The sequence below is a fragment of the Mytilus californianus genome, unplaced genomic scaffold (assembly GCF_021869535.1).
Source record: "Mytilus californianus isolate M0D057914Y unplaced genomic scaffold, xbMytCali1.0.p SCAF_6, whole genome shotgun sequence".
Lineage (NCBI taxonomy): Eukaryota > Metazoa > Mollusca > Bivalvia > Mytilida > Mytilidae > Mytilus > Mytilus californianus.
In genome coordinates this window covers 65683253-65700465 of record NW_026262712.1, presented here as the reverse complement: position 1 = coordinate 65700465, position 17213 = coordinate 65683253, and positions in this window count along the sequence as shown.

Genomic DNA, 17213 nt, shown 5'->3' with positions numbered 1-17213 from the left:
TATGCTACACCACATGCTGTTGGTAAACGCAAAGAAAAATCAACCGACCTGTCTTGTTTACCTACTGTTACTTTGTTTAGAGCAGGATAGGAAAATACGATTCTACCATCAGGTAATATGCAACATCCTTTAATATTCGATTCGGTGTTTATAGTTTGTTGTAACTCTGTTTGTATTTTCTCGATGGGCACAAGTGCATTTCTAGGTAGTATCAACTGAGCTTGTTGTTGCTTTTTCTTCGCAATAACTACCGAAGGACTGGAGTTGTCAATTTGTATGTTTCCAAACACAGGAACAATATTTGTAATGTCTGTCAGTGATGAATTAATGTTAAACTTGATCTCCGCAGGATTAAGTGTATCACTTTCACTAAGTGAATCAATGAACTGACATTTTTCATCAATATCCGCTTTAAGTTGTTTTAGAGCAAGAAAGGTCTGTAGATCTGATGCATGTTGTTTTATGTATGTAATGTTCTGTTGGTGCTCGGCAATTTTAATTTCATGCTCATCTAAAGCTTTAATTAACTGACTAATTGTTTTAATCTCTTTTTTTCTATTTCATGCAATTCCGCTATGAAGTTCTCTTGCAGTTTATCGATATGTTGATTAATATTTAATCGAACCTGTTGAATTTCGCATTCTATCTGTTTTCTGTTCTCGGACAACGTTTTCAAATTGCAATTTTTATCTCGACGAATCCGTTTGATGTTTTCAGCAACTAGTGTAATGTTTCCTGAATTTCCAGAAAAGCGTTTGAGGTCTTCGAGTTTTTGACAATATCATCAAGATTGACAATATTTTGACATTTTGTGTGCGTTTCAACGATGCATTTACTACAACATGTGCATTCATGTTCATTGCAGTAAATTTGAAATATGAATGAAAATATATTTGCTGCAACTCATTTAAAGTCTTCTACTTTACTAAAAAAGGTAAATATGCTAGATATTCTTTCTGGAGGTGGGAAGAGATGATTGAAGCTGTTAATTTTCTACTTGATAATATTTGATTACGTTTCGGCAATAACGTTTATCGACAGGTTGTAGATATTCCTATTGGCACCAATTCCACCCCTTTAATATCAGACATGTTGTTGTACTGTTATGAATCACAGGTTATGACCAAACTCAGTAAAGAACAGCCCAAAATTGCATTTAAATGATAAATTTAACAATATTTACCATTGTTTTGATGATTTTTGTTCGTCAGATAATCAAGAATTTTCTAAATATACTGCAAAAATTTACCCAAATGAACTTACTTTTAAGTCATATGGAACTTCAAATTAAAAAAAAAGTTGAACATGTTATATATACTTGAATGGCTAAGTTGTACTCTAAAAGAAGTAAACGTGAACTTTTTTTTTAAAGAAAATCCTTCAAAATGTACCAATATTGAATTATTAACTTCCCAGAGACTGCTTCGCCGATATTTTCCCGTATGCAGTTACCTTAACTACGAGACCTCTCGTTATAACTTCGACATACGCACAGCGCAAGTGCGAGGGGGAAAACCGTGATGAATGAATGTAAACACATGTGCTCTTGGAGGTAAATAGAAATAACAGATTCTTAGAGAACAAATTTAATAGAACAACTCATTTAACAACTGTTAAGGAATATTTTAATTAATAAATGGGACCACATGGAATATAGAAAAAACAAATGTCATGGCTCTTTCAATTCATATATCTGTCAAGCTTTCCACGTGCTCTGTGTTTATTGTTTCTCAATGTCACAATCCGGTAAACTTCGGTACCACATTCAAAAGTTAATAAGCTGGTGATCAACAACCACTAAATGAACTATTATCTACGTTATAGATGTGTAATAAGTATTAAAAACGTGCATGCAAGACTTAGTTTAGTATGTATGCATGCATTGGTTCAATATATTCGATAACATTAAAATTTCAAGAAACTCGTTTCATATGACTCTAAATAAATATAATGTAAACAGTAAAAACTGTCCTTTCCTAGATTTAGATATTTTCGTTTTACACGGGAAACTCTACACTAATATTTCCTTTTCTGGTCGACTATGTTCCTTCAGCACCATCTTACAGTGTTTATATATCACCACTCGTATGCTATGTCCGTGTCTTTGTAACGTTTCGAATTTCAATGAACATAATCTAAGTATTACTGGCAAATTATTAAGTCAGAGATTTCGTTACCACAAATTACATAAAATATTTACAAAATTCTACTATGAATAGAAGATTTTTTTTGAAGTTTGGTTGTACCAGTAGAAAACTTATTTTAAACGGGATAGCACATCCACATTTTACGGAGATGTTGATTACCGAGCCCGGAAATATGGAAACGATCCGGTTAAACTATGTGATTACCATTTCAACAATGTAATTAGATCTTTGAATATTGTTTTTATTGGTATTAATATTGATTTTATTACAGTAAATTAAAATCTAACTAAACATTATTTTTATTTACATATGCTCATCCATGACTCTACAGTCTGGTAATTCCTGCATCTTGGCATTGCAAAAGGTTATATTTTTCTCTAACTGTTAATGACGTCTTTACACTAAATCCAATGGATGTTGGATGTGTACTGATTGATATTTTAGTCTTAGATGCATGATTTTTTGCATTAGTAGTTATTGGTTTTTCAACTAGCTGTCAGAAACTGCGAGTACTCTCAGGTCTGTACTTAGTCTCTTTCTGTTGTGTGAATGTATAAGTACCCGTCCACGTCCACTCTGTGTTTTTGTTAGATGAATTTCTATTTGTAACCATCTGATGAGATAAGACTTTTTCAACTGACTTTTATAGTTTGTTCTTACATGAATATTGTACTGCTACAATACAATCCCATTTTGGGGAAGGGTTTGGCGCCAATGAACTTTCTGTATATGCCTGTCCCAAGTCAGGAGCCTGTAATTCAGTGGTTGTCGTTTGTTGCTGTGTAACATTTTTGTTTTTCGTTCATTATATTGAACATAGACTCGGCCGTTAGTTTTCTCGTTGGAATTGTTTTACATTTGTCATTTCGGGACCTTTGATAGCTAACTATGCGGTATGGGCTTTGTTCATTGTTAAAGGCCATACGGTGACCTATAGTTGATAATTTCTGTGCACACACGAATGACCACTTAAACCTTCTAGAAGAGAACGTCCAAGTCACTCTAGATAAAAAAGAACACCTTTTTTTTTACGTCGAGTGACTTGCTTAGATTTGTGTTAAATTTATTTAATTACTGGATACCTTGTACAGAAATGCTTTATAATCATCAGTTGTAACTAATAAATGGTTTGTTACATGTCCAGAGTTAATTGTGATAGGTGATTAAATGCCATCTTTGATAGATAATAGTTCCCGATGTTTTTGCCCATCTTTTGAGATAACTACGACATTGTTCGTTCTATACCCTACAACATACACATTTCATCAATGTCAGCAGATACTCCAGAAGGACACTTTAAAATATTTTTATCTTTGAATGACCATTGTTTTTTGCCATCAAGATCGCAACACACTACTGTGTGATTACCAAAAACTCGAATAATAAATGCTGTGTCCAGATATTGTTATTTGAATTTCTGAGTTCATGTTCTCAGTAGTTATATCACGTGTTGATTCGTCAATAAGATCCATGACTTGAATTGCTCTTTTGTTTAATTGACAAATCAATGCTGTATTGGTAGCCGCAATACCAATCGTTTGTCCACCAGGAGAAATAGTTTTCTCAACTTTTCGTTTCTTTAAATCAATTATTGTTATTTTATTGCCAAGGTGAACAGTACCGGATGATATCGCTATAGTGTTATTCTCATTGTTGTATGCTACACCCCATACTGCTGGTAAACGCAAAGAAAAATAAACAGACCCATCTTGTTTAACTATTGTTACTCTGTTTAGAGCTGGATAGGAAAATACGATTCTACAATCAGGTAATATGCAACATCCTCTGACATTCGATTCGGTGTTTATAGTTTGTTGTAACTCTGTTTGTATACTCTCGATGGACACAAGTGCATTTCTAGGTAGTAACAACTGAGCTTGTTGTTGCTTTTTCTTCGCAATAACTACCGAAGGACTGGAGTTGTCAATTTGTATGTTTCCAAACACAGGAACAATATTTGTAATGTCTGTCAGTGATGAATTAATGTTAAACTTGATCTCCGCAGGATTAAGTGTATCACTTTCACTAAGTGAATAAATGAACTGACATTTTTCATCAATATCCGCTTTTAGTTGTTTTAGAGCAAGAAAGGTCTGTAGATCTGATGCATGTTGTTTTATGTATGTAATGTTCTGTTGGTGCTCGGCAATTTTAATTTCATGCTCATCTAAAGCTTTAATTAACTGACTAATTGTTTTAATCTCTTTTTTTTCTATTTCATGCAATTCCGCTTTGAAGTTCTCTTGCAGTTTATCGATATGTTGATTAATATTTAATCGAACCTGTTGAATTTCGCATTATATCTGTTTTCTGTTCTCGGACAACGTTTTCAAATTGCAATTTTTATCTCGACGAATCCGTTTGATGTTTCAGCAACTTCGTGTAATGTTTCCTGAATTTCCAGAAAAGCGTTTGAGGTCTTCGAGTTTTTGACAATATCATCAAGATTGACAATATTTTGACATTTTGTGTGCGTTTGAACGATGCATTTACTACAACATGTGCATTCATGTTCATTGCAGTAAATTTAAAATTTGTCATCTTGTGTACTACATATCTGCTTAATATTTGTTATATAATCAGGCAGTGTTTGATATTCTGATATCAGTATAGTACCATGCTTCCTTGTTGCTTTGGAAATCCCATGATGTTCTTTGCAGTCAATACAGAGGCTTTCGTCGCAATCTGAACACCAAATGGACGCTGGATTAATTGATTGATTGATTGTTGGTTGCTTAACGTCCAGTGGCAAATATTTCATGCATATTCAGGACGAGAACAAATTAACAATAAATACAATAGGTAGGTTCTGTAATAGGGGGTCCGGAATTAAGGTCGGAGAAATTTAGACTGCCACAGGAAATGAGGGTATATTGGATAGGGACAAAAATTTAGCCTTGCAACAGGTCACCTACGGACCCCTCAAAGAGTTGTTGCAAGGGTTCTTAACGTGCAAAGAGCGTGGCACTCTCTTTACATGAGGCATCGGATTTAACGTCCCCATTCTGACCGGACGTGGCTGCAAATTTGTACATCCCGCACAGCCAAACGGACGCCCCACTTTGACGAGGGTTTTACCGCCGGTCGGAGGAAGACCAAAGGTGACCATACTTCTATTCCCCAGTCACCCTTTGGGGGCGCTGGATTAAAGATATGTCGATATTCACATACACCACAGCAAGGTACAGAGGTTGCCATCATCTACAGAAAAAAAACATATGTCCAATGTTTAAGCTCTTTGGTCGGGTTGGTGTCTCTTTGACATATTCCCAATTTCTATTCTCAATTTTATTTTAAGGTATAACAAAAATTCAAGTCTCTGTTTACATTTTCTGCTTTGTTAAACTTTTCAAATGAAGGTAAAGGTTATTACAACTTTTTAAACCCTGCATTCATTTCCTAAAAAGAATAGGTTTTCGTTTCTTCCTGTATTGTCAAACTTGTCAAAGGAAGGTGAACCCCTGTATGAATTCAGTTTTCTAAACATGTGTACCACAAATAAATGAACCTGAAATTCACGAATGGATGATTATCCATCTTAGTTCATAACCAGTATCGTGCAGTTGACGCTAGTGTTGATAGACAAAAGTTTTGGTTCACATGGCGGACTCGTTTTCATCCAGTTGACCTGAATGTGACTTAATTTCATTTAATGGTCGGTCCACTTCTGCATTTAAAAAAGTCAATGCCACCTGCTTTTATTGCATTTTTATTCTCTTATACACAGGAACAAACATATTTTTTGCCCCATCTACGATAGTAGAAGGGCATTATGTGTTTCGGTCAGTGCGTCCGTTCGTTCGTTCGTCCGTCCGTCCGTTCGCCTGTCTGTCCCGCTTCAGGTTAAAGGTTTTGGTCAAGGTAGACTAGTTTTTGATGAAGTTGAAGTCCAATCAACTTGAAACTTAATACACATGTTCCCTACGATATGATCTTTCTAATTTTAATGCCAAATTAGAGTTTTGACCCTAATTTCACGGTCCACTGAACATAGAAAATGATAGTGCGAGTGGGGCATCCGTGTAATATGGACACATTCTTGTTTAACTGTTAATTAATTTTATCTATATTTGGGATTTACTTTCGCTTAATTGTTCTACTATATTAGTTATCTTAAATTCGTTGTCTATAAATCAAATGACATTATTCATACTTTTAGCAAGTATTAAGCACCAATTTAATAATTTGAAGAGGTAGACAAAAATATATCTTCATGTTGTCAGTCAATAACATTTTTCGATATTAAGATAATGAGTTTATTCACATTTCTACTGGGACAAGGAATATTAAAATTTTAAGAGAGATAAGACTATATATCAGAAAGGGTCATATGTTTTAATTGTCATAGTACGACGTAGATGTATTTAAAAAACTGTTCTTCAAATTAGTAAATTGTTTCAATGCTTTTAAGCTTTATGCTCTTACAAGACTCATACAATTCAATATACAATTAACATTTATTGTCAAACAGTTCAGCTACCGTGTTACCTAAAAACGTTTCTTAAACCACGGAAACTTGGTTATAACGCCTAAATCCCTGGGTGTGTACTGATTGATATATTAATTCTAACAGAAAAAAGGGCACCGGCATTTGCAAATGTTACTGAAAATTATTAGTTCCCAAGTTAAAAATGTAAAAACAAAAATCCTGAAACAGTTATAAAACAGATAATAGCAGGTGCACAACAAAAAGATGTCTGCAATCTATATGTGAAATATCAAGAAAATGGCTAAATATTTAGTTGATTAGAAAAAATAGATACCAGCTTTAAAACGTCCGACCGACTGAACACCTGCCCGTCCGCCCGACATCATCATTCTATCAGTTGGATCTGCACTTTGTGCAACCAGGTCAATAAAAAGATCATAGTTAACAATTAGACTTTTTAGAGGGATTTTATTTAGAAAGATAGGTATCTTGACCTCGGCGTTGGGAAAAAATTCAATCCCATCCAAATCATACTTTCCAACAGCAAAACAAAAATTCCATCTACTTTTTTCGGACGATTTTAAAAAGGGATACATAGACTTTAAATCAAACACATACATAAAAAAAGTCAAAACCCTGTTGGATTTTGGAAACCCACACAGCCTTTTGGATAAAAAAGCACAATGCGAATACTTACCGAAAAATCGCTAAAGATTTTATCTAATTTCACTTACTTGTTTGAGAGGAGTTTCAGACGGATGGTTCATACTAATTTCAAGCAAATGTTATAAAATAAATAGCTTATTCCATTGTGTAATAATTTAAGAAACAACAGATACAAAATAAATAGGTGCACAATGCAAAGTCTGCACATGAAGAATCATTGAAAGTTTTACAATTCAGTCCTTTCAATGTTTTTAGGGAAGTTGCGAACTGGACCTGCCTTCTTTCAAACAAACTTAATGGTTAACAAGAAATTCTGGAGTCCATTTTTGAACAAAGTAAATCAATCCCATATTAATTGGAAAAAAGTACAAAGTGAAAAATACAATTTCTTTAATATTTTAAAGAGGGATCTTCTCCTCTTTACTATGGTTTGTCATTCCCTTTTCACTGATGACTTTTCGGACAAGTCTGTATCTTCTGATATCAAAGTTAAGCATTGATTGATAGATGATTGGTTGGTTAATGTCCAGTGGAAAAAAGTTTTAGCAAGTCGAGCAAACCGCGAAATAATTGTGCTGTCCAAAACAAAGTCAATTCAAGGTTTTCAAAGTAACTTAAAGAAACAAAGTCTGGCAGTGCTTTTGTATTATTACCTTCAGAAATTGTATTTGCCTCTTGTATTTTATTCCAATTACAAGTGTGGACACAGATCAGTGTGGATAGTATGATTGGATGTTTGACAGTGTTTTATATGACAAAAGGAGATCTATGTTTTATGTTTTCTATGTATTAACTGTGTTGCACAATGACAACCAATGAGCATTAGGAGTGTTGTTTATGTAATATTTAGTTTTTTATGTTCAACACGGGCATTGAAGAGATACTAATTGCATTAATTACCAAATGATTATGATAGAATATATATGTTCCACATCTTTGATTTTGGATACATTTTGTAGCTAGGAGAGGAACACATAATAGATTCATTTTTTTCTTAATGTGATTTTTTTATATGGGAGATGGTATCTGAGAACATGTATTTGCTTACTATTTGTATGGTTCTATTTATATTACTTTGTGGGGGATTGTCAGTATCATAAGTAAAAGATTTTGGTTAAATGTGGAAATTGTTTCTCAGTTTAGAAGACATTTAATGTTTTTAGTAATGACAATGCCTGACATGATGATTGGGGCTAGATGAGATAGAAAGTGAATTTCTGTGTTATTTTTTATTAATTCTTTGAAAATATCTCCTCCAAAGCTGGTCAAAGCAAAAAAAAGTTTTGACCAGTATGAAAATGATATCAACAAAAGAACCTTTGTGAGCATTCTTCAAAGACTCATAACTAACTACAGAAGTCATATGATAAAATGTCAAGTGGATATTATGAACATCTACTTAATAGTCTAAATATCTAAAAAGTTTTAGTATTCAATATGAAAAAGCTATTGCAAAAGTATTCTCTTTTCAGTTTTTTTTGTTATATGGATACAAATATAAGTGATACCAATACAGTAAGGCAGTTTTGTTATGGTATGAAAGTGTAGTAATTAGTATTTACTGTTAACTCACACAAATTAAGAAATAAACAAATGAATGATAAATGTTGAACATGTACAATGAAATATATTTTAGAAATCAATTAGGCCAGATAGGCCTTATAAATTTTGGTCTTTTTCTTAACATTATGAATGACCATTTACACTCAGGACTGAGTCGCCAGTAGGCAGTACAGATGTAAAAAAATGTGGATAGTGTCCACATGTGGACACAGATGATGCCCCTGCTTGCATATCATATAGTTATAAAGGGACATAACTGAAGAACGGTAAAAGTGACGCTACCCAAATTTGAACTTGATCTGAGTTTTGTGGTAATAAGCATTGTGTGTAAGTCTCATTACATTTGGTTGAGGCTAACTTAAGTAGAGAACAGAAACTCAAAATTCAGCAATTTTTCTATTTGTAAACACGCATAACTCTAGAACGGTTGTGTATAAGTTTTATAACATTTGGTTGAAACAAACTAAAGATAGAGAACGGAAACAAAAAATTCAGCAATTGTTATGTTTATAAAGGGACATAACTCAAGAATGGTAAAAGTGTCGCCACCAAATTTCGTACTTAATCTGTATTATGTAGTAATAAGCATTGTGTATAAGTTTCATAACATTTGGTTGTGGCAAACTAAAGTTAGAAAACGGAAACAAAAAATTTGTACTTGATCTTAGTTTTGTGGTAATGAATATTGTGTATAGGTTTCATAATGTTTGGTTGGGGCAAACTTAAGTTACAGAATGGAAACTAAAAAATTTAGCAATCTTTCGATTTATAAAGGGGCATAACTCAATAATGGTTAAAGTGACCCTACCCAAATTCAACTTGATCTGTATTTTATCAGTGGAAGTCAAAATTAAACATTGCATTGTATAAAGCATTGATTGTAGTTGATTCAACTATAATCATGGACAAAGGAAGATAACTCCAATTTTAAAATTACTTGATATTTAGAAGAAAATAAAAATTTAGCAATTTTTCCATTTTTAAAGGGGCATAACTCACAAGAACGGTTAAAGTGACGCCACCAAAATTCAAACTTGATCTGTGTTTTGTGGTAATAAGCATTGTGTATAAGTTTCATAACATTTGGTTGAGGCATACTAAAATTAGAGAACGGAAACGAAAAATTCAACAATTTTTCCATTTGTAAAGGGGCATTACTCTAGAACGGTAAAAGTGACGCTACCAAAATTCAAACTTGATCTGTGTTTTGTGGTAATAAGCATTGTGTATAAGTTTCATAACATTTGGTTGAGGCAAACTAAAGTTAGAGAACGGAAACCAATTTTGGGACGTACGTACGTAATGCCCCCTCCGCGACGGCGGGGGCATAAAAATAAAGTGTAACAAAAGAACCTAGCATCATATTGCTAGTAGCGCCAATAGTATTGTTTGGTGAATTTGTGCTTTTTTTTTTTTAGTTTGGCTAATGGACAAAAAATGTTTGGTTCAAATCTAAATAAAATGCTTTTATCTCTCTATTACTTACATTGTACATAGAATGGATACCACTTTGACAATTCCTTGTACATGAGAGTTGTCTGTCAAATCTTTATTTCACAAAGAATGAATTGCATAACAATGAACTGAGCTCAAAGCAAAGCACTTTAATAATATACTTAGACAATGAGCTCAATCCAGTGATATACTTTGTACTACAGGTCCTTCATGAACATCCTACTGGTCAAAACCATATCTCACAAACATGCCATACTACATGGTTGGATCAGAAGTCCTGAAAAAGACATGAACTTTATTAACATATTTTAAGTATATACACTGGTTAAAACTTTAACAAATTTGTGGTAAAATTATTCAGTATCTAGCAACTATCAATCACTTCATGCACAAATTGATATAGGTTGAGTACCCCTGTGTCAGAAATAAGAACATACCTCCACCTAATTTTAGTCAGAAACGTAAAATCTAAAATTTATAAAAAACGAAAAGGAGCTCATGTCAATAGATATAAACAATTCACCAACGTTTTATGCAAATTAGTTAAAGCGGTTTTGTTGACGACGGACAGACAGACGGACAACCCTATACCATAGTACGTCCCGTAAACGGGCGTATAAAAATGACAGGGTGTCATACCACACCAAAACCTTCTGAAGGAAACACTAAGTTGGCAAACAAAATTTTTTTTTTTTCATTGACAACCCTGTATAACCTTGCAGCAGTATCGAGTCTACATGCATTACCTTGTATATTTCATGTACATTGAACTTAAAAATATGTGATCATTGTCAAAGTTAGTTATGTCAGTTATAATTTACACATTTACTGAAACATGCCAGAGAAGTGCAAGTACAAACTTTTGAATTTGATCTGCAAACTGGGAAAGCCATCCTTTTTATATGAATAAAATTCCACAATTTATTAAATTGAAAGGGAGCTTGCATCAATAGATATATATAAATAATTAACCAAAGTTTCATGACAAATGACAACTGCTTAAAGCATTTTCGAGTTAATGTCCAAAAACATGGAAATCCCCCTTTTTGAATGAATAAAACCCCTTACATTGTAACTGGATAATGTAAATTCTAAAATTCCAAAACAATCTAAAGGGAGCTCACATCAATACATGAATATAATCCCATATAACTCTGAAACGGGAAACCTAAAATTTATAAAATAATCAATTCACAACAGTTTCATGCAAATTGGTGAAAGCGTTGAAGAGTTAGTGAACAAAGCATTTTTAGAGTTAATGGGCGCTAGGATGAAAAATTTTGTCCTGCATTTTTTTTTTAATTCGAGATGTACATTTTGTAATCTGTCCTGCCTTTTTATTTTTCACTCTTTTTTGTCCTGCCTTTTTTTCTATTAGTTTATCCCGACTGGTTTTTACATAAATTGTCATCCTGCCTTTTTTTCAAATTTCATCCTAGACCCCCCCCAATTTACTTTTCCAATGCTTTCAATTTAAGATTAGGGCATTTTTGTCATTGGAATTGAGTTTTGTAGTCGGAGATTACTCTAACCTCCAACGACTGTTTTGCAACATCAGCTAGGGCAGTGGGACTTCAGCTGGTCCCATATCAGATAGATGATATTTGCCTGTCCAAAGTGGATGTGCTGCTTCGTTGCTTCTGGAGGCGACTGGATCCATATAAATCAAGCCTCAATTTATTCATTTTTCTCTTCATTTAAGTAAGTTTGATCAACCTGCCACCCGTTATCTCATATTTGGACAGTTTTCACATTGACCCATCCAGTGGCGGATCCAGAAATTTTCATAAGAGGGGGCCCACTGACTGCCTAAGAGGGGGCCCGCTCAAGTCATGCTTCAGTGATTCCCTATATAATCAACCAAATTTTTCCCACAAAAGTTGGGGCCCAGGCCCCCTCCCCCCCCTAAATACGCCTCTGTCATCAATACGGACATTTTAGAGGGTATGAATGCCCTTTACCGTCAGGCGTCTAACGGTCATTTTCGGCTACCGTTAGTGTCAAATATGTTAACATTTTACCGTGATTCGTCAACATATCCTTATCGTGATTCGTCAGAGGTCTCAAATAATTATTGTTACCGTTATTTTTGACAAAAAATTAACGTGATTCGTCAAAATCTGTTGATTTTTTTATTGTCTTGAAGAAAGTCTTCATTTTATCGTCATGCACCAAAAATTACCGTTGACGTCATTTGGCAAAATTTTTTACCGTTATTCGTCATGAAGGTACCCCCATTACCACCCTCATTTTAACTTTCACTTTATAAGAATGTCACATGACCAACATTATGGGAACTGATTTAAGCAAATGACCCTTATTCAATAGGAAAATATAATCTTTATAAATCGAGCCTCAATTAGTTCATTTTTCTCTTCATTTAAGTAAGTTTAATCGACCTGCCACCTGCTATTTTCTCATATTTGGACAGTTTTCACTTTGACACATCAATACTGGCATTTTTACTTTAACTTTAAAAGATTGTGACATGACCAACAGAAAAAGTAATTTACAATGCATTATGAGAGCTGATTTATGAAAATGACCCTTATTCAATAGGAAAACATAATCTAACACCTCGTTCATTTATGATGCAAATAAGCTGAATGGCTGAGTGTGTTCAATTTGAAAATAAAGAGTTAAAATGCCGGAATCGCAAAAACAGATGTTGGACATCAGAGTAATCTCGGACTATGAGTATAAGTTTTAGGCAATTTGTAGGGGAGAGGGTTCAAGGGAAGCAAATGATCTTTAAATTATGCATGTTTCAAAAATTGGGGAAAAATTACACAGAGAGTTGAGTCATTTTTTTCAGACTTAATTTAAATAATGACTAATGTAGACTTACATGTACCTTCAAATTCTATAAAAAAAATTCACAACTACTGAACAGAACAATCATGGTACTTTTTGTCTATGAAACTACACTATGACATCTGATCTGCAAAACCTACAAACAGACACAGAAATATCATCAAATAGTGAAATATAAGATTGATTGCACCTTGTATGGATAGTTCCGACACGTGTTACATGGGGAGCCCGTTTGTTTACAAATAATAATGTCACGTGATCAGATACTGACCGTCACAAATTTTTATCCTCCGCCATTAATATTCTTATTACACAATATTACTGTACTTGCACAATTCACAAATGCATAACCCATTTATCTTGCAGACATGCAATGGGAATGTGCACGGTTATCAAAAACTTCAAAAATATTGCATGTACAGTTAATGAAGAAGTTATTTCATCAAATAGATAAGATTTTCACTCATGACACAAATTGACTGGGTGCCATCGCCATCGGGGATAATTGATAAATGGGATTATATTGACCGCCAAGAAGGTGTAAAGAACCACCTCTGGAGAACCGTAACATTAATAAGTTATACTCACCAAAATTTCTCTATAATTAACGCTATTTTCTGTTGGAAAATTTAAGAAAGATGCTGATAAACTTATTTGGTGACACAGATTATTTTCTTGTTTTGGCGCGAACTATATACTTACTCTTAATGCTTGACGTAACAAAATTTGTATAGAATTATATTTTACTAAAGCTCAGCGTAAATATGCAGAAGCATGACAATACATTAATGATAAAATGTGTAAATATTTCTGTAAAAGAATATAATTTTACTTTACCAGTATACTTCACTTAGAATTACATTTGAGCGCAAGAAAATCTCTATTTGAATCGGCTGAATCCCGGGGTCGAAGTTCAACATATCAACGGAAATTTTTGCGTGTGCTTGCGTTGCTTTAGATCAAGGCCACAGCTTTTCAACCAATCGGGGAATGTTTACTTGGGGCATACATCTATTTTTACTGAAGGTTTCGACATGTTTAAATCGGGATTATAGAAAAATGGAATGTTGTTGGTAGATACAAAACAGAAAATGATGAACACTTTTAGCAAAAGATAAATTGGATCAGGGGTCTGTGAATTCACATTATTTGTACAACTCTCCTTACTCTTGGGAAGCGTGTGCTTTCCATCGAGGCTTGCTTTGCTTTACATCGAGGCTTGAATTGCTTTACATTGACGCCATAGTAGTTCAACCAATCGGGGAATGTTTATTTGGGGCATACATCTATTTTTACTGCAGGTTTTGGCATATTTTAATCGAAATTAGAGAAAAATGGAATAATGTTAGGAGATATAAAACAGAAAATGATAAATATTTTTAGCAAAAGATGAATTGGATCGGGGTTCTGTGTATTCACATTATTTGTACAACTCTCCTTACTGATGGCAAAAAATGGAATTTCCGTGACCTAAATGGTTCGCGAAAATTAATATTTTTATATATATATAGTAAATATGGGGATTGATTTCCTTTATTCAAAAATGCCGATACCTATAGTATATGTCACATGTAGTTTCCGGTGGTATACCTGTTACCTTCTGTAAATCCCTCCTCTATCAGGAGAACCTGGAATTCTTGCAGTAGTTGTTTTATATCTATGTTACACTATTGTACACTATTCAACAAATTTGTTTTTTTTCCACCTCAATACCACTATTAATTTTGGTTAAACAGTTATAAAAATAAATTTATTTTATAGTAAGTTTATTGTAGAAAGAAAGCCAGGACGGTTCAAACAGAAAGATTTTGAATGCAGAGAGAACTGTGCACCTTATAATGAGCATGACTTTATCAGATTACAATACGAAAACTAAAATTCCAGACTAAAAATAAGCCATATGTACTTAATTCAGACACGGAACCTTGACATATCGCGTGTGTGTTCTATTTTGCTTTAAAATATAACATTAACGGTAAAAAAAAAAATACTGCACCAGATGCGCATTTCGACAATTAATGTCTCTTAAGCAATGTTCGAGGCCGACATATATGAAAATCTAAACCTGATTAAAACACTGAAGAGCTGATTACACCGAAGAGGAACTCAAGTTTAACCAAATCAGGACAATTATTTAAGGTGAACAGGTTTGCTTGTACTTGGACAATATTTTGGGATGTAGACACGGGTAAATTTGTCACTACCTTTATGCTTAACCTAAAAATACAACAAAGGAATTGATTACCTGATCTACGAGAACAGAAAATACTCTTACATAACTTGAAGAAGTATGTCAACCAGGAAGGTAAACAGGTGAGACAATCACGTGAAATCTTATTGTTTGATCTATTTACAGTTAGTGTAAACATGTTCTCTCGTTTCTCGTTTTTTTGTATAGATAAGACCGTTGGTTTTCCTGTTTGAATGGTTTTACACTAGTAATTTTTGGGGCCCTTTATAGCTTGCTGTTCGGTGTGAGCCAAGGCTCCGTGTGGAAGACCGTACTTTGACCTATAATGGTTTACTTTTATAAATTTTGACTTGGATGGAGAGTTGTCTCATTGGCACTCATACCACATCTTCTTATATCTAGTTATTCATGTTGTTTAAATGGCGCTTAACTTTAAATGTACCAAACTTAACTGATGAAAACCAATGGTAGACACTTATCATTGGAAAATGATATATCAAGCGTCTTTTTACAAATTTCGCTGATAATAATTTTCTAACACTTAAGGTGAAAATACTCTAAAGTTGATGAGAGTCTGAATTGAATGGAAAAGGGGGTTGGGTGTGGAGGGGGTGATGGTCTTCATTTCTGTATTCAATAATTTAGCCCATTTTGCTCTTTTCTTATTTTTTTTTTTGCTCTTTGATCTCTATTTTTTTAATTATTAGTCCATTTCTCTATCTTCTTTTGTCTCCCTACCTATTATATTTTTTTCCGTAAACCCCATCCCGACTCTTGATCACTATTATCAAGAAACGATATTTATAATTTTTTTTCATAAGAAAGTTCACTGTATATAATTTACGTCTCCTTTAATTTACAAGTTCTTTCAAAATTTGAGTGAAAAGGATATACACCACAGTACTTTTTTCTACAAAAATGTCTTTCTTATAAACAAATCGATTTCAGATTGAATACTAAAATATGTCCTAAGGATTCAATGATAGTAAAAAAAAACGGTAAAGAAATAACGAGTAATATTGGACAGTACAATAGACAACACTAAACAATAAAATATGAATAAACCGTTCAGCTTTGAAACGATAATTCTGAAAATGCACCATAATCATATATATATATACAAGTCTAAATTGAAAACAACGTTCAAACCTATGATTGCGTTGGATAAATACCGCAATTTTTATACGTGTGCATGCAAAGCAAATTTCTTAGTAGAGGGGTCTAAATACAGCACAAACAACTTTTTCCAAAAGACCAAATGAGTGAAAAAGTATATTTTAACAAAACGCATTTGACTAGCAGGTCGAACATCTGATGTTCTTAGACCCTGCTGACTGTCATTGGCGATTGCCAAATAAACGGATCACAAGATATAACAAAATAGATCTTATTATTAATTTATAACCAAACAGAAAACAATAAACTTGCGGAAAAGATGGTATACCGCAAACATAAGGTGCAAAAATTTGTACACCATATCCGGATTTCGACAATAAATGTCTATTCAGTGATGTTAGGAATCGAAACGGTATTTGGAAGGCCATATAATTTACCTAAATTTAGGATAGACTCTTAAATTTTGAAAGAGTCAAAATAGGATGAACGGATCATATAAACCCGAAAGCAAATACAATACAAGCCCAAACGAAAAAATATAAACAAGTCTAAATTGAAAACAACGTTCAAACCTATGATTGCGTTGGATAAAAACCGCAATTTTTATACGTGTGCATGCAAAGCAAATTTCTTGGTAGAGGGGTCTAAATACAGCACAAACAACATTTTCCAAAAGACCAAATGAGTGAAAAAGTATATTTTAACAAAACGCATTTGACTAGCAGGTCGAACAACTGATGTTCTTAGACCCTGCTGACTGCCATTGCGATTGCCAAATAAACGGATCACAAGATATAACAAAATAGATCTTATTATTAATTTATAACCAAAC